A 27,746-nucleotide genomic window follows, 5' to 3' on the forward strand; every position below is an offset into this window, starting at 1 on the left:
CCTTCTGCTAAATCCGTTCAGGAGTCAGAACCAGCAGTGCAGAAAATGTAAACAGCCAGATAGATACTGCGTTGAATAGCAATAACATTCACAAACAACTTTAAAGTCAGTGAACATTGTAATTAATATATATATATATATATACACTATGTGTAAAGTGATTGCACTCAAACAGACAAAAAGTGTCAAAAAAGGAAAAATGTTTATTGGTCCAACATTTCCGTCCCACACAGGAATAAAGTAAATATTGTAAAATATAAGGATATTATAAGTCACCCAGGAGTTCCATGACCATATAAAAGTACAAGGCCGAAGGCAAAGTGCTTTTATACAGGTCATGGAACCCCAACTTACTTTTAATATCCTCATATTTTACAACAAGGGATACTTTATTTATTATAATACACACATTTTAGTGAGTCATGTGACAAAAATGACATCACTACTCGCCATTTATAACTGATGATGTCACTAGTCACCGTTTATAAGGATATAATTTACAAGATATTCATGACTTTTGTGTAATATATATTTATATATATATATATATATATATATATTTTTTTTTTTTTTTTTTTTTGGAAGGCTGTATAGAATGATTTTCTCTTTAATCGTGCAAAGAATGTTTTTCTGTGGGTGTGGAAAAGCGAACAAAACTGAAGAGTACTGTCCTGAGTGGGGTTCTTCTTTTGGTTGTGTTGGTTCAGTAATTTGTGGCCCAGGCACTTTAGTGGCAACTGTTTCCCTTCATGGTGGCTGATTCGTTACATAGTTCTATTCCCCTCCCCAACCACATTCTGCTGGGAAAATAGAATGTACAAAACTCGATCGAGGTCTGACAGGTCTTTAAAGGGCACGTTTAGCCGATTTTACATTTGAATGCAATGAGATTTTATTTTATGGGGTATAATTCAGTTTTGTTGAAGCATTTAGCATTGTAAAAAGGAACAGAGGGACTATAAACAACAAACTAAATATAACTCAGAGAGCAAAGCAGAAAATCTTGGGTGCAGGTTATTAGGATCCAGGGGGTTCCTTGCACAGCTCTTTTCTTGCCCTCCTCCCAATTGTATTTATATGTTGGAGCAGCAATATTTCTTATATCCACTCACTCCATGGATAGCAGCTTGCGCTTCTGTGCACACATTGCATGCAATATGGCAGCTCCCTCTCAGTCATACAAATACAATATATACATTATACACCTCATATTATATAAAACAACTTTTTCTTGAATGGGGTTAATCGCTGTTGCTGGATTCATATTTATTCACCTGTAACGTGCTGTGGCTGTTACACATTCTGGGGTACACACAATGATGGTATAATGTCCCACTAGAAACCAATATTATTATTATTATTATTATTTTAGAGTCTATATACTGTTGTATCTGCACCAATACAGTACATTGGGAATAAGGGCAAAAGTTCAACGTTTTCTTTACAAAATGCACATTTATTTGGACGATTGTAATGCAGCAATTATAACACTGGGCTTGTGCATTTGCACTGATGTGTTAAACACACACACACACACTCACACTGAAACAATTTCTACTACTATTGCCACTACTCCACTCAGGACAGTTTGACCTGGAAACAGTACAAAGTGTCATTGCAGTAAATTCCCCCTGAAATCACAAGCCCAGCAACAGTAGCCCATGTACAACTGCATTTTCTGCTTCTGTGTTGTCATGTGTGTGTTTCACAAGACAAAGCTGCAGCATCAGGCCCAGGGGCCTACAATTTACAAGTACATTTCACTGATCCTTCTCGTGTATTTTGATTTCTGTTTGTTTATGTGTGTTAATTAATGTTGGCTTGTCGGTGCCCCTGAATGCACATAGACATGTTCTGCGCATTATTTGCTCTTGTCTTGTTGGCTAGAAAGCATAAGTTGTGTTGTTGTTGTGTTATTTCAGTTGCACACACTGCAGCCCCACATACTGCTGTACTACATGCACTAACTCACTGTTGCAATTCATGGGGATTTGTGCTAGAACCAATCACTGTATCAAGCTGGGGTAGCTGGGGTATGGGAAATATATGTTTTGTTGGGATTTGGGAGTGTTATACATGGCATTTGCTGTGTTTTAACAATACTTAAGTAAATGTGTGAATGTGAAATGTCTATATCAGAAATAAAGTCTCGGCGGGGCTGGAGAGTTTGGGGAAATGTGATCCACTCCAATGGGAAGGATCCCCTGCTGCAAGCAGAAAGACCCCGGCAACTCCCTGGCAACAGGCTGGAAATGAAACCATTTCTCCAGAAACGAATTTGGCCGAGGAGCCGGATTTTGTGGGCTGAGCTGGAAAAAGGAAAATAAAGTCTGACTGTTGTTTTGTTTGCTGAGAATAAGAGAACCTGGGGCAGAGGGGAAGGCGCTCCAGCAGCTGCGCTCATCTCTGGGAAGAGATTTGATGTGAGTCTACCAGTCAGTCCTCTGCCTGTCTCTCCCGCAAACCAGGAGCAAACTCGCTGTCTCAAGTCTCCTTCTACTCCTGTATATACAGTACCTGCACTTGGTAAGTGGCAAAATTATTACTTTTCTCTCTCCCAGCAGCGCTATTCCTGCCTGTGTCTCTGCCAGACCCAGGGAAACTCAGAGACAACTCCAGACTGTCCCATGTGCGACTTCTGTACAACTGACCTCCCTGCAGTTGGTCTCAGCTCACAGCTCTGCTTCCCCATTTGCTCGTGTTTAGTGGCTCTGGGAATCTCATCTATTCTGCATCTAAATAGTAAATACAACCAGGGCGCTATCTTTATCATAGTCACAAGGCTAAACGGCGAACTTCTCCACATTTTACTGGAAATATTTCCCTGGAAATCTAGGTACAACTAGATTAACCTAATGCCCCTGTCTACATTCTGCATTTTCTTTAACACTCTAAGGAATCTGCAGGGATATATCACTGCTATAAAATAAATGATGTAAACAGAAGGCAAAAACGACCATAAGGAGTTAACTATTTTTTATGATTATTATTGTAATAATAATAATGATAGTAATAATAATAATAATACTAATAATAAATGCAGTGTCACCCATGACAAATTGCTTTTTGTCCGTAACAGTAAAACGACAATATTTATTTTAGAGAACATTGAGAGCCAATGTTTAGAGTGCAAAGCCCAGATTTAATAATCCGGTAACAGGATACAGTTTGTATATGGGGAAGGGGCTCTGGATGTCTGGATTATAGGAAATTGACAGGGAGAGAAAGTCCCAGATAAATCTCTTAGGGTTTTTTTTTTGCCAGGGACAGGACCTATAATATATAATATATGCAACCTGTTCTGAGCAAGATCTGCCTAAATGTTTTCCCACCTATTGACCTCCCTAAAATGAGTAACTTAAATATTAGACTGGAACTTGACTTAACCCCTTCACTGTGAATAGGGCTCTGTGTAGAACAACGAGTGTCCAGCCTTTATAGCAGAACTAACTAAACAAAACAGGGAGAGACATATTTTCTCATACAATGGCTTAGTATTCGACCAACACCGCTTGGATATATGGCAGCCCCAGTTCTCCCAGACACAGGGATTCGTGTCTTTCATTTCATTTTCCCCATTGAGTTTTCAGGTAATCCTCTTTTTAACGCAAGAATAGTTATAGCAACTTTAAAGAGATGAGAAATGAAGCGGACATATTAGAGCTGACAGTGACAAAGTAATAATTCCACCGACTCCCCAACACACACACCCCTTGCGATAACGATACGGTGTCTGTACACAATCCTAAATAGATACCCAGCCAGTCACAATAAATAGGCGGATTGAGTCAGTAGAGAGAGAGAGAGAGAGAGAGAGATGTATCAATTCCAGCCTTGTGCACGTGACACACTAACGGAGGATAATTCCCCTTAATTATGTACTAATTGCAATGCATCAGCATCAGCAATGTATGGCATTGAAGCCGGCATCAGATAGGGCCAAGCAGAACTCAGGCTCAGACACAGTGAGCATGGCAATGATTTACACTAAACAAGGTGACAGTATTATATATTTATATAGAGAACAAACATGGCTGTAGTAAAGAGAAGCAGACAAGCAGGTCATGGACATATAAAGAGCAAGCTGGCCAATAGTATATAGACAGAGGATTAGTAGGGCAGTAGTATAGAGCTAGAGGACAAGCAGAGCAGTAGAATATGTGGAGAGAGTGCACAGGCAGGGCATTAAAATAAAGAGAGAGGACAAGCAGGTCAGTTGTATATAGAGAGAGAAGACAAGCAGGGCAATTATGTAGAGAGAGAAAGAGAGAGGGGAGGAGCAGGGCAGTACTATACATAGTGAGAGAACAAGCAGGGCAGAGAGAGAGAGAGAGAGAGAGAGAGAGAGAGAGAGAGAGAGAGAGAGTGACAGAGAAGACAAGCAGGTCAGTAGTACAGACTGAGAGAGAAAGACAGAGAGAGAGAGAGAGAGTGAGAGAGAGACAAAGAGGACAAGCAGGTCAGTAGTATAGACTGAGAGAGAAAAAGAGAGAGAGAGCAAGCAGAACAATAGGAGAGAGAGAGAGGGAGTGACAGAGAGGACAAGCAGGTCAGTAGTACAGAATGAGAGATAAAGACACAGAGAGAGAGAGAGAGAGAGAGAGAGAGAGAGAGAGAGAGAGAGAGAGAGAGAGAGAGAGACACAGAGAGACATAGAGGACAAGCAGGTCAGTAGTATAGACTGAGAGAGAAAGAGAGAGGGCAAGCAGACCAATAGGAGAGAGAGAGAGAGAAAGATAGAGAGAGAGAGAGAGAGAGAGAGAGAGAGAGAGAGAGAGAGAGAGAGGACAAGCAGGGCTGCAGGGCAGTTGTATAGTGATAGGGTGAGAGCAGTTGTTTAGAGAGACGACAAGCAGGCTGGTTTTATAGAGATCAGCAAGTTGCATTTGCAAAACTGTTGAGATGGGGTGTCAGAAGGAAGGATATCGAGTGCAGTAACAACAGCCGCTTATTAAAGGGGTCAGTGCCCCCCCTCCCATTTAAAAGCTGAAAAGAGTCAGAAGAAAAAGGCAAATAATTAATACACTAGAAAAAATAAATAATTAATACCAACTGGAAAGTTGCTTAGACACACCAAAAGTGAACCACCCGTTTAAATAGGAAACAAGTAACACTAAATGTATCTTTCACTGCCTATTTATCTGTTTATGGATATGCTCAGGGATTCTTACTTGGGCTTGATTACTATGTCAGCACTACTGACACTTTCAGAAGGTTAGGCATTTAGAGGTTATAGTTGCAAACTTAGATGCTGCCTTGTTCATGTGGATAAACTGCAAGCAACCTATCAGCAGTCTGTTACCTTTATTCTAACTTGACATATCAAAGTAGTTGCGGACTGGTTGCTAGGAGCTACTGTTACTAAATTGAAAATATACCCCTTCACATGAGCTCATTCTTTTATGAAAATAGGTTCATAAACACTGTCTGAACAGATATAAATTCAAATGTATTTTTTTACACAGACTTACCCAATTCACGCATGACAGTTCACCCCCGTCACAGAGTGAGCCAAACCCTCCTGGATTGTGGGATTTGAAATCCTTCTGCCTTCTAGAGAATCTGTGCACCTCTTACTATGGAAAGAAGAAGGACTTCAAGTCCCAGAACCCACTGTTCACAATAGTGAGGGGGTGAGGGTGGGGGGTGCATTAGGCATTAAGGATTTTAAAAAAATGGATCATCGGAATATCATGACTTCATAATCCTCTTTTCTTTTTTTTCCAATTTGTGAAATCAGGTATGTCTGTGTACAAACAATCTTTATATTTATTTCAGAAGTTCAGAGTGCACATATAAATATGTCATACATACACACATAAAATATACATTCATTTAAAATGTTTAGTGGTTTTAAAGCTATTTGTAGATTTGTAATTGCATCAGAAAGCTGTAGTTTTCCTGTTCTTTTCTGCACTGCTGGTTCGGACTCTTGAAGCAATGTAGCAGAAGTCAGCCTTACAGGCAACATTTTATTTTAATTTATATCCCCTTTAAACAGTAAGCTCCAAGGCAAGATGACATACATTATTTGAATTTCTTTCTTTACTCACATATGTATAAAACAGGCTAAGAAGAACAAACCCATTCAAACATTGGTCAGCAGAGCTGCACTACTAGAGGGCAGTATCTCTTTGTCTCTCTTAATATATATATATATCTATCATATATCTTCCGCTCATTTTGTGGTTAATGTGCACAGATTAGCACAAGGCGAGGAGAGAAAAAAGCCAAAAGGGAATTTCAGGAGTTTCTAGATTAACAAGGTTCCATTACTTTCATCCCTCTTCAATTTACCACCTGCCACAGGGCAAACACACACCTCCAAACTGCCCCAATGTTCGTGGGACAGTCCCAATTTTAACAGCTCACCGCACAGTCCCAGAGTCATAGTAAAATATCTTGCATTTCTCACTGATCACCTGCACTGAAAGCCAGAAAAAGATACAAAGTCTCTGAAACTTAATTAGAGGAAAGGCTTTTGGCAGAGAGCCCGGAATACTCAGCACTTGCACTTACATACAATTGTAACTAATAAGATAAGCAGGTCTCTTGGGATTCACCTTGCATTAGCAAAACTGTAGCAACACATAAAAGATTTCCCTAAAACCCGCAGAAATGTGTTCAAACTTTCCATAACCTGCCAAATTTTGGAAAATGGACATGGTATTTAGGGGGTGTGGCCACAAAATGGGGATGGTCAAAATATTTCCGCAATACATGCGGCAGATCTTTTTGGTCGTCTTTACAAATGTTGGGAGGTATTCAAAAAATTATTGTGGGGCCTTGTAGAAGAGTGCAGTCAGATACAAGTAAAGAATAATAATCAAAACACACACAGAAAGAAGGTTATGCAATATTACATGTGCTTATCTGCATTTCTCTTTCTAAGGGGGTAATCTGATGCTGGGGTCAAGGGTTACTACCCTCTGTGCTGTTCTAAAACTCCCACTTCTCAAAGTAAATCAACCAAGTACGGTTTATCACACAGTAGGAGCCATAAAGGGTTGGGGTTAAAGAAAAATGCCCCAATTTTGCATTGTTTTTATATTTCTGCATAATTCAATCTGTCCCTTTTTCGACCACTACTTTTTCTTTCAAATATATTTAGTTTGTGCTTTAGTACACCTCTGTTAGGTTTCATATGGGGACCTTAACCCAAATATTACAAATAGTCATATGAGTTTTACAAACACTGGGCAAATTTGCCCATGGGCAGTAACCCATGGCAACCAATCAGATTGCTGGCTTCAAAAAGGTAATCACTGATTGGTTGCTATAGGTAACTGCCCATGGGCAAATTTGCCCAGTGTTGATAAATGAGCCCCAATGTTCCCTGTGATCTATCGCATGGAGTCATTAGTATGGGCTGTCCTCAGAAAACTATCTTCAAAACACTAGAAGATGTCCATGACTGTGAGCTACTCATAAAACCTGAAAAATAGAGCTGGCACCATTCCGACACCCCATGCCAGCCTACGATTAAGTGCCCTGTGGGGACACGAAACGCGTCAGGCTTTTATTTTTTATATAAGATGTAAATAAAGCTTTTGTACTACTTTACTAATATTTTGAGACTCCTGGACTTTACTTAATTTAGTCATATTTTTGGGGTGTCGGAATGGTGCCAGCTCAATTTTTCAGGTTTTGTATGCATTTTCCTCCCCCCTGCTGAGGGCTTGGAGCTTGAGCACCCGGACCCCATATGGAAAGCGGTAAGCTTATCCTTATATCCTTAAATGTCCATACTTTCTGTTACTTTCCTTTATGTGAGCTACTCATACTGCTTTCATAAATAGCCATTGGAATGAGACTTGAAGAGATTCCCATTTCCTTCATGAGTACAGGTGTTGGATCTGTTATCCGGAAACCCAATATCCAGAAAGCTCCGAATTATGAAATGGCCTTCTCCCATAGATTCCATCATAATGAAACAATCCAAATTTTTAAAAATGATTTCCCTTTTCTCTGCAATAATAAAACAGTACCTTGTACTTGATCCCAACTAAGGTAGAATTAATCCTTATTGGAAGCAGAACCAGCCTATTGGGTTTATTTAATGTATACGTGATTTTCTAGTAGACTCAAAGTATGAAAGATCTGTTATCCAGAAAACCATTCTGGTTAATAGGTCCCATACCTGTACTAACTGATGTGAACAATAAAGAATCTTTGTAATAGCTCTGCGGAATATGTTGGCGCTATAAAAATAAGGAAGATTATTCATATTAGTTAGGAGTTAATCGGCTATACAGTATATCCATAGAAAAATACAATCATTCTAAAAACTACTCTCTGTAAGAGGTAAAAGCGATAATTTTCAAACTCAAAAGTAATGTTCATTATGCATCTCAAAGGAACACAGCCAGGAACAACTTGATAAATCCCATCCCATTTAATGTATTTAATGCATTAATAAAATAGCTTAATTATTATAAGCAAGCCTCCCCTGGCTACATATCCTGTAAAATCAGATCACATGGCAGGTACCTAAAGCCTTTAGTGCCCTAGATCCCATGCACTCATGCACAATGTGTTACAGGTCCCTCCGGTAAATCTGCTTTAAACGATTGCTGGAGAATTTCATTTGTTGAGGGTATTCCAGATTTGATAAATTACAGGCCACTAGGCTGCAATCTTAGGGCAGTACCCATTATATAACTGCCCTGGGGAAAGGTTTTTCTGCTTTACCCCTTTGCCGTTATTTTGGGATTACTATCCAGGACATTTGTGACTGGCTGCCAAGTATCATTCATGGGTTACCAACAGTACACTGATAAACAGGACCACAAAGAAAGTCATTAATATATTTTCCCCTAATGGGAGGACAAAGCAAAATTGCCATACAAATATGTTTTTTCTCCTGTATAAGCTAACATGCACCTGTGTAATTTCCGTGATTAATTTGCTTTCTTTCTAACAAGCTGCAACAGAACTTCTCATATTAACAGAAGTAGGTCAGGATTTTAGCCCAAACAGTAAGTAACTACACCGCATTTTATCTCACTCTTCATTGGTGCTTCAAAATAGCAAAAACTGTCTCAACTTCTATGTTTCAATTTGTCATATGTTCTTGAATCTCATTTAGGCTCTAACATAACATAAATAAACTTCGAAGAAGTAGTTCAAGCCATCTAATTCTTTATGTGAATTGCTGGTCTCTAAACTGGTTTTGGCATTTACAAACATAACATTTCTTGGAATCATTTCGCATATTAACAAATTACCCAGCACTGTGCTCCAGATAAGATATGAACTATACATCAGACTCCTTACCTAATTACCCATCAGGCAACTTTACCCTCTATCATTTCTGCTCAGGTGGAAATAAGTTATGTAAGTCATTCACTTGCTTAGTAATATCGAAAATATAATTTTTATGCACATAATCTTAACATATTTCTATTCATATCTATCTATCTATCTATCTATCTATCTATCTATCTATCTATCTATCTATCTATCTATCTATCTATCTATCTGTCTGTCTGTCTGTCTGTCTGTCTGTCTGTCTGTCTGTCTGTCTGTCTGTCTGTCTGTCTGTCTGTCTGTCTATCCTTATCAACAAAGATGTGTAGACAATATTTATTTATATAAGGCTCTCTTATCTATCTAAATGCACAGGTAAAACACATTTTTTCTAAAAATGTTTAAATGTATGCTATTTAATTTTGCACAAAACAGTATCACAGCCCATTATGCCCTGCACATAATGCACATGCATCTACAGTAGTTCAGAGCAGTCTGGTTCTGTGTCTTGAATAGTAGGAAGGTGTGCAGAGTTCAGCACTGACAGGCACTAAGGATACCCCCCTATCACCTACCATGAGGCTTTTGGTTTCATGTACTAAATGATGTGCAAGGTAGAGTCATGCTGCATCCACCCATTTATTGCCCACGTCCTTACCCTCCTGGATACAGCATCACGTATAAAGAAAAGTGGAAAAAAAATGGCGGAGGCCGTGTAAAGTGCTGGCGCAAAGCTTGTGTTTGTAAATGAGCCTGATAACATGAACTTTCTTCACGTGTAAAAAAAGAAAAGGGATTGTTTATATATTTATATTATTTTATATATTTCGAAATCTGAGATGTCCAACTGCCTCAGCACAAGGACTTTGGTCAACAGAAATGAATAACAAGTTTTTAACAGGCTTTTACTGGCTAAGGTTTATGGCACACTAGTGGGCATATTTATTTTGCTGTGTAAATGAAATTTGCCAAAAAAAACTGCATAAAAAGCTGTGTTAAATAAAAGGCGATTTTATCAAAGTGTGTGTAATCTTATGCCATGTGAACACCAGATTTGCCTCTGCTATTTTACATGGCTTCTGGTGAAAGTCACTGTAAGAAAAAACGTGTAAAAAGGTTTACGCTGTTTTTTACAAAGTGAAGCCTGCCAATGTGTGCTGTGTTTTCCTACTGCTTTTTACACAGCATAATAAGTATGTCACTAGATGTTTTGATCAGCATGGTACACCATAGCAAATCTGAAAGCTGCCTTTGCTCCCCACTGCAAAACACGGAAAAGGCACAAGTAATTAGGGTCTCTGAGTGAGAGCTTCTGAGTGAAGGCCTCTCACTTCCAGCATCAGCAATAGGCAGAGCAGTTCCCATGTATTGCAGTTGGAAAAAATGGCAGACTTTCTCATGTGTTTCTTACACAGATAAGACAATGACGTTGTCAGGCGTAAATATGCAGAAACTGCACTTCCACTGAAACTGAAACTGCACTTCCACTGAAACTATGGCAATTCTCACAGGGTGCTTGCAAGCTGAAATCCGCCACGGGACACCAGTATTGGCGTTTTTTAGCAGAAACACCAATACCTCAAGAAACTACCAAATCAATAGACTCTATGGGATCCGTAAGTTTGAGACCACACTTTACATAAATACACAGCATATTTTAAATATGGCGTCCAAATTCTCGCGAGATAAATGACGCATATATGTTTTTTATGGCCGGTGGCGTAATTATGCTGCGTATTGAAGATCATTCCTTCTTCATTTTGCATGTAAAACGTTTTTCTATTTCTAAATAGCTTTGCTATTTTCTATTTCCAGCCAGCGGGATTAAGGGGAACAAGAATAATGGGAAGTGCATGTTGGAAAAAGAAACCTACATGCTGAAAACGCATGAAAAACGCATGTTGACAGTCGCGTGTGGTTTCAGTGGCATATTTACACCAGACGGAGCTTTTTTAAAAACGCGACGTAAAAACGCTTCCGTGTGTTGAATGCAGTTTAGACATGTGCCATGTTTTCTTTTTTTTTTTATTGTAGGTTGAAGGGACATCTTACTTATGCAAACTTTACCTTGTCAGACAGCCAGAGTGTGTCAGCTTTACTATTTTCCGCTATGCGGCTTTCTAGATTTTTCAACAATATTGTAAGATGCGCCGGGAGATCTCCTGGCTTTCTTACCTCCCGATGTGTCTCTTCCCAGCTGAGGGGGCGCAGGCGCGCACTAGTATTGATGTCACCCGCATCGGCTATATGGAAATGATGCCGGTCGGCTCACGTTTTGATGCTGAGCGTCAAGACTTCATCATTTGGCACGGATTTTGAATTTTGTCGCCAAATTCCCTTTAAAAAGGCAATCCTCCATTTTGTCCAAGCTGGCTTCTGTTTACAGATCCTGTCGAAGCGTTCCTACTCTTTAGAATATCCTGGTTTGTGACTCCTGTTTTTTGACTCAGATTCTTGCCGCCTGCCTCAGCCCTGTTGCATGTTTTTGACTACGTCTTGCCTAATCCTTACCGGTACCTCTTTTATGGACTTGTTACGCACTAACTACTTGTTGGTTCCGCAGCAGAAAGCCCCAAAAAGGTGTCAGTGAACACCGGAAGCCACAGATGTTCCCTGTGCATCTGAGTGTACCCTCTACTTTCAAGGTTCCTGATAGACGAGTACGTCACAAAAATTTGCCTTAATCTGCAGTAACTCTACTCAGAGTGTTTTCTGTTTTTGTAAGAATGTAAACATTCAGGCACTTTCCTTATACATATCAGTCAGTATTTTCCTTTCACGTATATTACTTTGAGCCACCATTTTGCGAAGGTCTGTGTTCTCCCTCACAGATCACCTGACAGGAAATAATACAGCTCTAGCTGTAACAGGAAGAAGTGTGAAGTAATAAACACAGCTCTGTCCATTCATTGGCTCATGTATGAGTGCCCTTGCTTTGTGTGTGAGCACAGTGCCAGGGTGACAGACTTTAGTAATTAAATTGGCCATGTTTCAGTGGGAAATTGTCCAATGGCAGTTTTAGAAAAATATTTTTCATTAAAATTCTGTGTTGGGTTGTTCACTGTTATATGTATTAATATTATGCCAATAATGGCTGAAAGTATTGAAAAGCATGTGTGGTTATTAGGGATGCAACAAATCCTGGATTTGGTTCGGGATTCTTCCAGGATTCAGCCTTTTTCAGCAGGATTAAATTATCCTAATTGTAAATTAGGGTCAGGGAGGGAAATCATGTGACTTTTCATCACAAAACAAGGAAGTGAAAAAATGTTCACATTTTTTGCTTCCCCGTTCCTAATTTGCATATGCAAATTCATATTCGGTTCAGTATTCGGCCGCATCTTTCACAAAGGTTTCGGGGCTTCGCCGAATCCCAAATAGTGGATTAGGTGCATCCCTAGTAGTAATTACAATCACGACACATGGCATCATTTCTCGCACATACTAAGGATGCATGCAATGTAATCTTCCAGAATTATCTGTTTATGTTTCATTACTACAGCGATAGGACTCATATAGCTGTGATTATCTTGTTCCAAATCACGCCTATACCAATCATAATTAGAAAAGGTTGCTGATTGCTGGATGTAATTTCAGTCAATAAACAAGGGTTGAAGTAAACAAGAATTAAAGAGCAAGTGGCAATGTCATTGTATTATAAAATGTTAGAGATGTAAATGTTCCGATTATCAATAATGGTTTATTGGCTAAAATACCTCTTACAGAATTCCTTCTGTTTTCATGCTGTTAGTATTTATGTCCATACTCAGGAGGAAACACACAGGAAAGGTGCCATATTGTTTTAATAAGCACCAAGTAAGTAGCAAAAGCATTAGCCTCAAGGACTGGAACAATACATGCACTTCATCTTTGACGTATCCAATTTATTTAAAGGGTGCGAATAAAATTGTTTAACAGTAGTATACTGCTCAGGGTTATGGGCTTTACAGTTCATAACAGCAAGGAGGTGTAAAGATTATACAGTAAGCATATGGTATTCATAGAGTTCAAATGTTTTAAATATTCAATATTCTTTCTGTGCACAGCTCCACGGAAAATCTGTGTGGAAAAAGCCAAGCACTGTGTGAAAAGCTGAGAAAGATAATACATTCCTCTGATATTTAACCTCTAATTGAAAGTCATTTCAGGGATTATTTATCAAAATCTGAATTTCTCATAAACTAGAATCCATGATTTACCCTTATTTATCATTAAAAAAACACAAAAAATCGTATAGTTTAAAAACGCAATTTTTTCAGATTGGCGCTTGAAAACCAAGACTTTTCTGGATTTCCGAATTTTTTGGATTTGACGCCCGAAAAGTACAAATTTTTCGTGAAATCGGCAGAAAATCATGAAATGGTCGGATTATCGTACAAAACCCAGCGCATACCATAGTATCTTTAAATTGCAAATAGGACCTCTACCATTAACTTCTACAGGGGTATAATAAATCTTGAAAAACTAGAGGGTTTTTAGCATTTGGACTTTAATAAATAACCCCCTTCATGTTTAGTAGTGACCCTCAGTGCCAATCCAGCTGTTTAACAGTTCTTCTCTTCCTGTATCATTTGAAATCCTGCATTGCGATGTTCCTTTTCTTATTAAAATCAAATGTGCAGGAAGGGCTGCCCATGCCATGAGGCAAGGTGAGAACCTTGCCTCAGACGGCAGTGAGCGGCCGGTTACAAGGGGCGCCTTCTGTAACTTTAAGAGCTGAATTTCCAGTTTTAATGTAACATTTGGGGAGTTATTTATTAAAGTCCATATGCTAAAAACTCCAAAAAAAATAGATTTTTTAATATAAAATCTGAATTTTTAGTGATTTAAGTTTTTCAAGATTTATTATACCCTAACGATGGAAAAAGTCAGAATCTGGAATTTCAGACCTAACAAGGTGGGATATAAGTCAATAGGAGAGGACCCTCTCCTATTTGGAAGTTTATGTGGTTTTCAGGCAAAAATCTGAAAAATTCGGGCTTGTCGGGAAAAAGACCAACAAAAATCATGTGACTGGAAAGAACTCCAAAAAAATTATACGATTTGGATTTTCACTCGATTTCATTGGGTTTGTCCTCGATACGATTAAATCAATATCATCAAGGCCCTTGATGATATTGTGAATAAAGTGCCCCCTCTTGTAAAATAAAAGGATATTTTAAGTTACCGAGGAGTTCCATGACCATATAAAAACACTAGACCAAAGGTTATAGTTATGGAACTCCGAGGTGACTTCTAATATCCTCATATTTTGCAACAGGGGGTACTTTATTTTTTATAATACACAAGTTTCAGTGAGTCATGTGACATCACTAAGCTCTGATTATAACCGATGACATCACTGAGCATCGTTTATAAGGATATAATTTACAGGATATTCATGACTCTTATATAATAGTCTGGACAGGAACTGTGACATGTCCAGGCAGGCCCATGCAGGCAATAAGTAAATACTTTTCCTTGATCAGTCCTTGGCCTAAGACAATAATTGTTTGAACTAACCTTGCAAAGTAACCATCAAGCACTGACATGCCTGGAGTCAGGAGGCCTTATTAGAGACCAAGCTGTCATAAGGCCAGTGCAGTAGTATTGCTATGTTACACTACGTAAGTATGGGCAAATGTATTTTTAGTGCACAAGATTACATTTGAGCTGTATTAATTTCCAAGAGGCCTACCACTATTTCTCTTGTTACTAATCCTCTAAAGTGAAAGCACTGCCAAATTCAACAGTTTCAGATCTGTCCCCTAATGATCATGAGGCTCACATAGTTTTATTGAATTTACATGTGCGCTGTCTCATAGTGGTGCTAAATTTCATAGAAAAAAAGAGCTTATGATTGTAAACTGGATATCAGGTCATCTAGTCTAATGATTGATTTACTTTTAAAAACAGACTATACATCAGAACAAAGCATTCCAAAAATTAAAACAGCAACACTTACATTTTTATAATGCTGTGTATATTATGTAACTGCAGTGATTCTAAATATAACTGGAATAATACGGTTAGGTATCTATCCATTATATTCCTTAGATTTCACTGAAACAATACTGCTTTTGTGTTGATAGAATTTAAGGCCGAGTCCAATTCCATGCAGGAAAGAGAGATCCAGCAGTTTATGGATTAAGCAGGGAAACTGATTTCACGCCAGTGATTTATAATTTATAGAAATTCATGTTTTGGAGTTCTTTTCTATAATCTATAATATCCCTATTGTATTAAATATGATGTAAGTATGGTTACTAATTCAAGGTATTGCCTTGTAAAACTACGATAAAGGTCTTCTTGTGCCACTGATGTAGTTAAAATTGCATGAACTCTGAAATTGAGTTGGATTTTTCTCCAATTTAAAGCAAAGAAAAAATTTAAGAAACATTAAATAAACACGTAGCAATTCATTTCAAAATAGCCTAACAAATTATTAATATGTAACAGTTTTTTATCAGATTCATGTATTTTTTATGCCTGTCTTAATAAATTTGCTGTGGTCCAAGAACTGCTTGTTAGCTAAGGCTAGTAAATGATAAAACGAGCCAATGATGTCAGTTTTGGCAGATGGATAATTATGTGGTTACCTACTACGGCTGCTTGGAAGGAATTTAACTCCAGGCATTAAGTTAGTCCCATATATTTTCATTCCCATCACTTTCCTATTGGGTAAAGCCTGGCACTGATTGTGTATATCTAAGCAACAGGGATAATAATAACAGTCATAATAATACGGATTTAGAAAGCAACTTTTCTGTAAACTGCATTCAAAATGGATTTCAAATTATAACCCTGGCAAATGCCCCTTTATTTTGAATACATTTTCGGCTCCCATCATCAAGGCAGTCACTTATATTTCATGTGTTTGTATTTATTTGAACTTAGCTTGTTAATATTCCGGTTTCTTGGGGACTACCAAAGTTTATTGATTTTTTTCCCTCTTGAAATAGTTCGAAGCCTTCCCTGTTGTCTATAGTATTGCTGTAGCTTGGTCAATGCCTGCTCCAGGAAGAACATCTGCCGTTTTCCCTTTCCAGGAAGAATTCACAATTTATAAAAGCTGCTTAACAAGTAGCAATTGTAATCCTGTTTATCACACATTCCATGCAAAAATATTTACTCAGGTGACATTTGGTCTAGGGGAAAGAAATCCCCAATAGTCTCTTCTCCCATTGTGTATTAACTGAATAAAATGGGCATTACTGATTTATATCATATAACAACATAATAATTCTTATAATACTATATGGTATCCTAACAATTTAGAAATTCTTCTTTTGTACCTTAAATTCACAGATTTTACATAATTAAAAAAAATTGTATTTCTTTACTTGGATTAAAAGTATTAATTTTGAATGAGTGAATGAGTGAAAAGTGTAAACATGCAATGACGAACTGGGGGGGATCTAGTAAATAAATTAATACAAAAGTATTCACGTGTTAATTATCTCTTTGTATGTACTGTACATAATTAATATTTTGTAAACATCAATTTTTTCGGTTGAAAAAAATTAGAAAACTTGAATGTGTGCTTATTGACTATATTAAAAAACTTGAATCCCAAAAACCGAATTGTATCTACTCATAAGTAACACAACCACAAAAAATCTTGAAAAACTCAACGTTTGAATTTTGCCAATGTACTACATGAAATTGGCAACTTTTAGATGCCAATTTTTTATGTTTGAGTTTTCGGGGGTTATTTACCAAAACTCAAATTTATCTCATTTTTTATTAAACCAAGCTCCACCAAACTCCCATCCGTGATTTTATCTTATTTATGAATAAAATAATGCAAAAAATTTTGTGCGGGAAAAGACTCCACAAAATTGAGTGAAAACTCTAATCATACCAATTTATTGGATTTGACTCTCGAATGGCTAGATTTTCTCAGGTTATTGCCCAAAAACCCAGAATTTTTCGGATTATCGGATGAAAACCAGCGCAGATCACAATATCTTCAAATTGTACATGGGACATTTATCATTGACTTCTACATGACCCTTAGCAGGTTTGAGATGGTGGATTCTTGAATTCGGACTTTTAGCAGCTTCCAAAATCTACCAAATCTAGAAAAAGTTCCAAGTTTTTCCCCAAAAAAACCTTGGCCAGAATAAATTGAGGTTTAGTAAATAAACCCCTTTGTGTTTGTTTGTGCTGAAATAAGTTAAGAAATAGGCCCTATAGTGACAACCTCAAATCTTAGTCGGTATGTAGTGTATGTAATAAAACATTTTACTGAAAAACCTGATATTATGCACCAAAAATGCTGACACTTTTAACATACACTTTAAAAGCACATTTTGCAATATAATAAATTGTCTGATGATCCCTATTACATTGTGATATGCAATAATTTATTGCTATTTTTGCTGATTTTTATTCATTTACTTTTTTCATTACAATGTATTGTCAAAAATCTCTGTAATTTTGTGTACCCTGAGGCCTAGCTAGGGTGGGATTTGGAAATAATACAGGTATGGGATCCGTTATCTGGAAACCCATTATCAAGAAAGCTCAGCATTAAGGAAAGGCTGGCTCCCATAGACTCCATTTTATCCAAATAATCCAAATTTTTTCTATTTTCTCTGTAATAATAAAACAGTACCGTGTACTTGATCCAAACTAAGATATAATTAATTCTTAATGGAGGCAAAACCAGCCTATTGGGTTTATTTAATATTTACTTTATAGTATTAAGGTATGAAGATACAAATTACAGAAAGATCCGTTATCCAGAAAACCCCAGGAACCCAAGCATTCTGGATAGCAGGTCCTCTACCTGTACTAGAAACTTCTGGAAAACCAACTTGCAGGTCAGAGAAAGGTTGGGAAAAACACTGAATTGCTTTTTTATATGTTAAGTGAACTCTGTCTGAATGTTTGATACAACAATGTGGACTTATATCTGTAACCTTGGTTTTCGTTAAGGGCCCTAAACAAATTATGATTCTTAAAGGGGTTTGAAAAGTTTAATAGTTTGAAAGGGTCAGGAAACCTGTAGGTGACTGCAAAATGTTAATTTTATTCATATTTGAATAGATGCAATAAGGTTTGGATTAATAGAAGTAGCAGTAGCAGAATTACTGAATGATTGGATTCAGTTCATCAATTTAATAAAAAAGGCCAATGTCAGGTGTGACAAAGTTAGTACAGTCTCACTGTTTAAGGTTACCATGGAAATTAGAAGCAGCTGCTGATAATCAAGTGCATTTGATTATTCATATAAATGACTGAAGGTTTGAAAGTATTGCATTTGTATATTTTGTCCAGCTGTTGCATCATCTCAAATACATATACAGGTATGGGACCTGTTATCCAGAATGCTCGGGACCTGGGGTTTTCCGGATAACGGATCTTTCCATAATTTGGGTCTTCATGCCTTAAGTCTACTAGAAATTCATTTAAACATTAAATAAACCCAATAGGCTGGTTTTGCTTCCAATAAGGATTAATTATATCTTAGTAGGGATCAAGTACAATGTACTGTTTTATTATTACAGAGACAAAGAAAATCATTTTTGAAAATTTGGATTATTTGGATAAAATGGAGACTACGGGAGACAGCCATTCCGTAATTCGGAGCTTTCTGGATATCGGGTTTCCGGATAAGGGATCCTATACCTGTACACTGTAGTTGTCAATGTTGTCAACTGCTTCTAAAAAAAAAAGACAAATAGAAATGATTTAGAAAAAATAGAAAGGGATAATTTTTACTGATGAAGGGTAGGTGTTAGAATAAACATGGCATTGCAGCACCCATGAGGTGGGAAGCCAGGGAAGATTATATTCTTTCTTTCTTCTCTACTTTGTAAGTAGAATAAGCAGCTATACAATTTGTCTGTTGACAGCTGGAAATGATCTTTTTTGGAGCATGCTTGTTATTGCTTGTGATATTTCTAACATGTATTTCTTTATTGGAAATAGATTTTTTAGGATGTATGCTTTTTCTCATGACATTCTCTGTGATATTGACCATGCTATGAGGAGGCTGCCTCCTGCTTGGTAGCCCTCTACTGATGTCATATACCTGGTATATCAATATGAATAAAATATAGCAAGAAATTAAAAAATCATACTTAATTAACAGCCCACAGAATGAAAATTGTGGGCACAGTTCTAAGTGTTTGGAGGGATCATCTTACTCATAACTATATTAACATATGCAATTAGTTGTACCGAGAAGAATGGAAAAATGGAAGACTAATGGATAAAATTATTCTACAGGCAAACTCCATAACAAAAGTGCATCTAGTACGATGAGCACTTGCAGCAAAGGTTAAGATAAAAAAAATTGCCAAAGCCAGTTTTTCCACATTATTGTATCATCACCTTGTAAGCTGTTTTCACATTAAAGACTTAATGCCTTGCCTATATTGCCTTGATCTCCCATAACTGATGTCAGTTTCTATCACCACCCAGAGAAAAGTAACACCACAACATTATGAAATGTGTGAGGTACAATGTCAGCATTTAACATGATCGGCGTCTATAAATGAGTCTAATTGGAAAGAGGTACAAATACAGTAAGTGTACTATTAGTAAATTAATTAACAACAACCAATATTAATTAAATTGTCCAGAAATTATTGAAACATCATCATCAGCATTATTTATACAACCTCAGTAGGTTACACAACACTTTACATTATAAACAATTGTTTAACATTCAAGGGTTACAGAAAACATTTCGATCAGAGGACGTCCTACTCACAAGAGTTTAGGTTGAGGAACAATTGAAACATAAGTACTTTGAAAACAGCTGGCGATGCTTTATGATGAGTTGACTTGAATCAGGTTAAGTCAAATCAGGGTGCATTGAATAAGCTTTTTGAAACAGGTGGGAGTAATTTGATTTGAGAGGACACTGGAAGCCATTAATGGGATTTGCACAGGGAAATATAGGGTGGTGAGATAGGTGGATTTGTTTAGTCACAGTGTTTAGAACAGACTGAAGTCAGCATAGTGAAATGCTTGCAAGGAGCAGTAGTCAAGTTGGAAAATAATAAGCATCTAAGTGTTTTAGTTGTTTCTAAGCCTAGGGTTTAAATGAAGGATGTAAAATATAGGTATAAATAATTACTAGGCAGTGTGTCTGCGTGGTAGACTTAAAATCATGTTGCTGTGAGTGAAAACTGAGTTACAGGGAAATATATAAATTAATTACACTTTAGAGAGGTTCACATTCAGGTGGTGCTGTGACATCCTACAGGGAATAACAGAAAGGCAATATGTAACTCTAAAAAGTAGGGATGCACCGACCCCACTATTTTGGATTCAGCCGACCCCCCCAAATCCTTTGCGAAAGATTCGGCCAAATACCGAACCCTGAATCCTAATTTGCATATGCAAATTAGGGGTTGGAAGGAAAAAACATTTTTACTTACTTGTTTTGTGACAAAAAGTCATGTGATTTCCTTCCCCACCCCTAATTTACATATGCAAATTAGGATTCGGATTTGGACTGGCAGAAGGATTCGGCTGAATCCGAATCCTGCTGAAAAAAGGCAGAATCCTGGTCAAATCCCGAACTGAATCCTGGATTTGGTGCATCCCTACTAAAATGGACAGCAGGAGGACAGAAGGATGAAGGTCATGGCTCATGAGGAGACAGGCAGATTTTGATATCATCAGTATAAAGTTGGCGTGAACTATGAATGAATGAATGAATGAATCACTAAGGTTTCTAGAAAAGTAATATAGTGTAAGAAGAGCAGTAGGCCTAGGACAGAGCTTTGAGCTTCAACAGAGAATCAAGAATAAAAACCTGTTACAAAAAAACACTTAATCAGTCACATGGATTGCCACCTAGTTATTATGTTCCAGTATTGAAAAAAAATTATTGAAATCAAAGTCATAATTTTTGATGAAGGGTAGGTGGTAGAATAAACATGGCATTGCAGCACCCATGAGGTGGGAAGCCAGGGAAGATTATATTCTTTCTTCTCTACTTTGTGAGTAGAATAAGCAGCTATACAATTTGTCTGTTGACAGCTGGAAATTATCTTTTTTGGAGCATGCTTGTTATTGCTTGTGATATTTCTAACATGTATTTCTTTATTGGAAATAGATTTTTTAGGATGTATGCTTTTTCTCATGACATTCTCTGTGATATTGACCATGCTATGAGGAGGCTGCCTCCTGCTTGGTAGCCCTCTACTGATGTCATATACCTGGTATATCAATATGAATAAAATACCATCCCTACTAAAATGGACAGCAGGAGGACAGAAGGATGAAGGTCATGGCTCATGAGGAGACAGGCAGATTTTGATATCATCAGTATAAAGTTGGCGTGAACTATGAATGAATGAATGAATGAATCACTAAGGTTTCTAGAGAAGTAATATAGTGTAAGAAGAGCAGTAGGCCTAGGACAGAGCTTTGAGCTTCAACAGAGAATCAAGAATAAAAACCTGTTACAAAAAAACACTTAATCAGTCACATGGATTGCCACCTAGTTATTATGTTCCAGTATTGAAAAAAAATTATTGAAATCAAAGTCATAATTTTTATTACAATGTGTTAACATTTGCAATTAAGCCAGACTGCCATTGCTTTCTATTCAGCATTATTTCATTTATATTTATTTATATTTCACTAGAAATTGAAAATAAAATCGTATCTATAACATCATTATGTATTTTATTCACAAGTTATGAACTTCTTATAACTTCTCTTTCAGTGCAATTTTTCAATAATCCAAAATTTGAATACCTTGGCAACCAATTGTTTGCAGTATGCTTGCTTATCATTTCAATTCCTAGTCCCAAGTCAACCAATAACTAATAACTGTCTGGTGGTTAAGGGCTATTGGCAATAACAAAATCTTTTTGTGTTATTTAAAAAAACTACTACAATTTGCATGCATTTACAATTGGGGAAAAGCTAATATATATACATATTATACAACAAACTAAAATAAAATAAATGCTTATAAGGTGAACCACACACAGGTCAACACCACCACCACCACGCACCATTACTGTTCCATATAAATGTTCATGCCTGAAGGATGCAGGTTACTTTATTTTTCAAAATAATATCTGTCCAACAATTATGTTCGACCGCATCTGGAATCTTCAGGAGGAATTTCCTTGACTAATGCCAGTAGTAGTCTGGGCATTCCTGGTTTTAAGGTGAAATGTAAAACAGTAGAAATAAGCAAATACAACTATTTTCAAGGTATTTATAGGTAAAGATATAGATATATATATAGATATAAATAAGGAGTAGGAGCACATATATTAGAAAAATAATAAGCTTTATTTAGAACTTAAATTGTAGAATTAGGGCCCCTTTAATGGTGACTTATTGGACAGAGTGGGTGGACTAAGAATTTCTTTTCTTGGGGGTGGACTGAAAATTTCTATTCTTGGCTCTCATTGCTTGTATAGGAATGGATGAGAGAGAAAACAATGAAATACGGTTTGTTGCCTTGCTGGAAAATGCTGAGCTCCTGAAGCAGACAAATGATTAGTCGACTGGACTAGATTTTTTTCCTCTGCTGGAGAGTATTTCCTGCTATCAAGGCTGCTTTAGAACTTCTGTTGCATTTCTGTCTTGTTTGGAATTTTTCAATAATTTGCAAATTTGATTTGTTTTCCCTTGGGGCCCATAAATTATTAAGGACTGTAGAATGTGCTCTTGCCCAGTTGTAGTTAATATAGCATGTGGTTATATAATTGCCATATGTTGATGGGTACAGTGCATTTAAGTCCTTTCTCTGGTAAAAGGCTTTTTGGCAATAGATGAGATATATAAGATTATTTCACAGCCTCTTTACTTTGCTGAGCCACAGATGTTCTGCATGTGCAATATTAGGAGTCTCTTTCAGTGCATTCTAGAAGTGCAGCTCAGTTCTTTGAGCATGTCATAGCATGATGATTTGCGGATGTTTAGCATGATGGATAAAACAAACAGTTCAGTGAAGAAAAGACTTGATACCTATCTACTATTGGGTCATGTAAAACTGATGCATCTGCTCTGTAATCCTACTTCCATGATTTTTCACTAATATCAATAATATTTATGTAGGCAATGCTACCACAAGGTAATGAGTTGATGAGACTTACATATGTTCAAATGTTTAACTGAAAGTGACAATAGATTGTATCATCATTGTTTAATATACATAATCTAAGAATATATATCTTGACAAAGTGCAATATTTTAAAGCATTGTATCTTGCTAGTGATATACAGTATAATAATAAATAATATATAATTGTAGGAGCTGATGCACAACCACATCCAAAATGATCACATTGTTTTGGCTCCTTAGCTAAGAATCAGTGTAAAGCAAAACAGGTTTCCCAGTAACAGGTATGGAATACAAATAGGAATAAGTTGGATCTTATGGCCATGTTTTTGTTTTTTAAATAAACCAGGAGGGGAGAACTAGTTGGATGTATAATGTATTATATGCAGTTTCCATCTTGTTTCATTCATATTTGCTGAAAGTTCAAAATTGCACCACCCTTTGCTAACAGCACTGCATGTGATCAGCATGCCTCCAAGTTTGCTTGTCATTCAGAATGGACAGGATGGGGAGTGCTAGGGAAAGGAAGGTGCTGAGGAGCCCTGTACTTACAGCCTGCTTTTGAATTTGTAATCTGGTGCAGGATGTGAAGGCCAGATGCTATGTGTGATAGAATTTAATAAATATTTATGACATCTTTAATGTAATATTGCATCAAGAGAGTTACACTACACCAATTGAAACTTAACACCTTTTGGTGCAGGGCCAGTTATATCTGATTAGTTAGTCATTGAGACAAGTGCATAGGAATATCTATTTTTGGCCCAGTTTTATGGTAAGGAAATTTGCTTGGATTATGCTGTAACTTCAGTGAGTTAGATCAGTCCGTTTGTCAGCAGTTCAAGTCATTTGCTGCATTTGCTAGCATAAAATGCATTGGTGGCGAATATGCACTTTTTGACATGCCAGGCTGCCAGCAGTGAAGGAATGTATTGAATAGAACCAACCCCCCCCAAACTCAATGGCATTAGAAAATTTGAAAAACTCGGATTGAAAAAGTTTGCACTAAACATTTGAGCTTTGGAAACCCTAATTCTAATTTGTGAATTTGAGCACAAAAAAAAATGTAACATTGGTAAATCAGCTCCAAATACTAATACAAATGGAAAATAAAAAGATGCCTTAGATCAGTGATCCCCAACAAGTGGCTCATGAGCAACATGTTGCTCACCAACCCCTTGATTGTTGCTCCCAGTGGCCTAAAAGTAGATGCTTATTTTTGAATTCCTGGCTTGGAGGCAAGTTTTGGTTACATAAAAACCAGGTGTACAGGTCTTGTGTTGCTCCCCAACTCTTTTTACAATTGAATGTGGCTCATGGGTAAAAAAAGGTTGGGGACCCCTGCCCTAGAGCATAAGGGAGCGTGTCTCTCAGCAGAACTAGATAAAAGGAACAGGTGACGTGCACATAGACACATTCATATTATTTTCATTTCTGGTGGTAGAAGGTTGTATAATGTATAAATTGTGATGTTTTTGCATGTTGCACTTAAAGGGGAAGGAAACCTCCTCGGCGCTAACCTCCCACCCCCCCTCCCGTGTATTGCCCCCCTCCCTCCTCCCCCCTGGCCTACCCCTCCCGCTGGGCAAATGCCCCTAACTTGTTACTTACCCTTCTGCGCAGGTCCAGTCCAGGGAGTTCACAGACGACGTCTTCTTCCACGCGATCTTCTTCCTGCTTTGACCGGCGCATGCGCAGTAGGATCGTTTCGCCGGTACGATCTACTGCGCATGCGCGTGACTTTTGACGCATGCGCAGTAGATCCGTACCGGCGAAATGCTCCTACTGCGCATGCGCCAAAACGCCGGTCAAAGGAGGAAGAAGATCGCGTGGAAGAAGATGTCGCCTGTGAACTTCCTGGACTGCGCAGAAGGGTAAGTAACAAGTTAGGGGCATTTTTGCAGTTTAGGAAACAAATAATTGTGAAAATCCCAATGAAAAATTGCATGACTGAACCCTGTATATGAGCTTTGTCTAGGGTATTCTCTATTGGTATTCATGTAATCAAAGAGGAGGCATAGATACATAACCTAACCCAGAACATAGTATCCAACCTAACTGGACCTGAATATCCGAGGGCTATACTAGAAGTATATAGGCGAACAAGTTCTCTAATGATGAATAAATTTGCCAGACGAGAATTCCATGTTTCACAGCCAGCGAATAAATTTACGAAACTATGGTGAAAATTTGCGGGTGAAAAATCAGCTGCATCAAAAAAATTTGGCTGCGCATCAGAATAGTCACACACATAAAAATTGTCGCGTGCGCATCAAAATTATTCAGACGCCCATTGACTTTAATGCATTTGGACAAAATAGGCACGTCTATAGATATTGTTGTGGCCGTCCAAATTGAAGCGCATTAAAATTATTTTACTGTCCATTGACTTCAATGCGTTTTGCTAAGAAAACACCTTTCTATTGTGTACACATGGGCTTCTGTATCAGACTTCCTGCCTTCAGCTTAAACCTCATTGCCCTGGGCAAGAGCATGCTCAGTTTGCTCCTCTTCCCTCCCCCCTCCCTTCTCTGCTGTAATCTGAGCTCAGATCAGGGAGAGACTCAGGCAGGAAGTGATGTCACACCATGTTAGTACTGCAGCTCCTATCTTAAACAAACAGAGAGTTTCTAAGGATTTTTACTCAGGTATGGTAAAACATTCTACAGAATAAATATAGCATTCTAGCTTGCACTATTGCAGCTAATCTATTGGCAATAAAATGCCTCCGTAGCTTTCCTTCTCCTTTAATCATTTGAACGTTAACTGATATTTTGATCACTTGGGGCAGTTATTTTTATTACATTATAACAAACAAGGGAAAGTTGTGCTCACCACTAATTTTTTAAACCATTAAGTGGGGGTGCAATGAGGCTGTGACAAATACAAGAGGTCCTCTGCACTCAACCCTTTATCAAAATATTAAGAACATTGAAACATTTACCTTACCCCTTTAAACAAAGCAGGGATTGTTCTATATATTGCAATATATTTAAGCTGGCCAACTACGTCAATGTCATCCCCGGTGTGGCCAGCTCCTAGACTCAACTTGCATCTGATTTATTTTTAGTGCTCTAAAATTACACGTTAATAATAATAATAATAATAATAATCATAATAATAATAATAATAATATTAATAATAATAATAATAATAAGTTGAGGAATCCAGAAAGATTCCCAGTAGTTTTAGTGTATTCAGAACTTATCAAAACTAATTGTCTGGAAACTTTTACTTTGCTTTAACCTTTTTATTGACAAGTAAGAATAATTTCTAATAAAGAATCAACTAGTTCACTAGTAAATCCCTTTTTGGGATTGCCTGTTCAGATTTATTTCAATGACTTTCAAATATAATTTCTAATAAAAAAGAATGTAGCACGCTTTATACTTAGCTTGTTAGATGATTGGGATAGCATTGTAGTAATATGGTAGCAATACACTTGTTAGTGTAATGGTATGCGTACATTTCATTCAAGTGAAAAATCATACAAATATGAATCCCTATTTGCACCAAAGAGCATCTCTTTCATGCTATTTGTTCTGAGAGCAATCACAATACACACTTTAGTAAGTAAATGAATCAAAATTTTCGAACAAAACCTTTTTTAGAATGCATGTCTAATACAAACCCTATTAACTTATGTTGAACTCAGGTATATTTTACCTGTTTATACATGATTAAAACTGACATTGCTATGTGGTTCTGGAATTGATCATAGATCTAAGCAGCAATTTTAAAAATCCGCGGTGGAAAATTTAGCTGCAACAAAAAAATTGCTCTAGTAAAAATTGCCGCACGGTAAACAGTTTTTGACGCCGATTTACTTTAACAAATTGTCGTGCACGTAAAAATTGATGCCTATTGACTTCAATGTGTTTTACAATTTTTTTCTGAGTTTTGGGAATGTTTCAGCGAAACAGGATAAATTCACTCATCCCTATAAATGAAAGTTAATCATAATTATAACAATGATTATATGTTTAGCTTACTTTTCTTGGCCATGACTTTTTAAGATGATAAGTGTTCAGTATCTATACTACCAAAAATAAGCTTGTTTGTATTTAGGACCCTGTAAACTTTCCTCAGTGTTGCAGAAATGTTTGAGCCTTATGTATGTTTGCTGTGTTTGTCTGAACTTTGCATTTAGCAACACCATCTCCTCCTTCTCCTACTCCTACTATTGTTCTTTTTTTATACTATAGTTGTGCTAATTTCCCACAGCAGAGCAATTTGGGGAGATAAGTAGAAAGCTGACATGTTAAATACATTCTTTTCTTCTGTTTTTACAGGGGAAGAACAAATGTTTTGTAAAGCTCTGTCACCATGAAGCCTTCCATATCTCACAGTGGAGAAACTAATACTGCAGATAAGAATTACAACTAATAAAGAAAATAGTCTGGATGGTATAAATCTATAGTATATCCATGTGTGCTAAGCAAGTAATAAATGGATGGCCATTTCCA

The 27,746-nt window shown here is 37.2% G+C and overlaps 1 long non-coding RNA gene across 1 annotated transcript; it reads left to right on the forward strand.

Moving 5' to 3' along the window:
- Nucleotides 1-606: 606 nt before the first annotated feature.
- LOC121393815 lies at nucleotides 607-27,746 on the forward strand. The gene is made up of 2 exons (XR_005961382.1): nucleotides 607-2,526; nucleotides 27,573-27,746. It is a non-coding gene; the product is annotated as an uncharacterized LOC121393815 (long non-coding RNA).

The sequence above is a fragment of the Xenopus laevis genome, chromosome 5L (assembly GCF_017654675.1).
Source record: "Xenopus laevis strain J_2021 chromosome 5L, Xenopus_laevis_v10.1, whole genome shotgun sequence".
NCBI classification, from domain to species: domain Eukaryota; kingdom Metazoa; phylum Chordata; class Amphibia; order Anura; family Pipidae; genus Xenopus; species Xenopus laevis.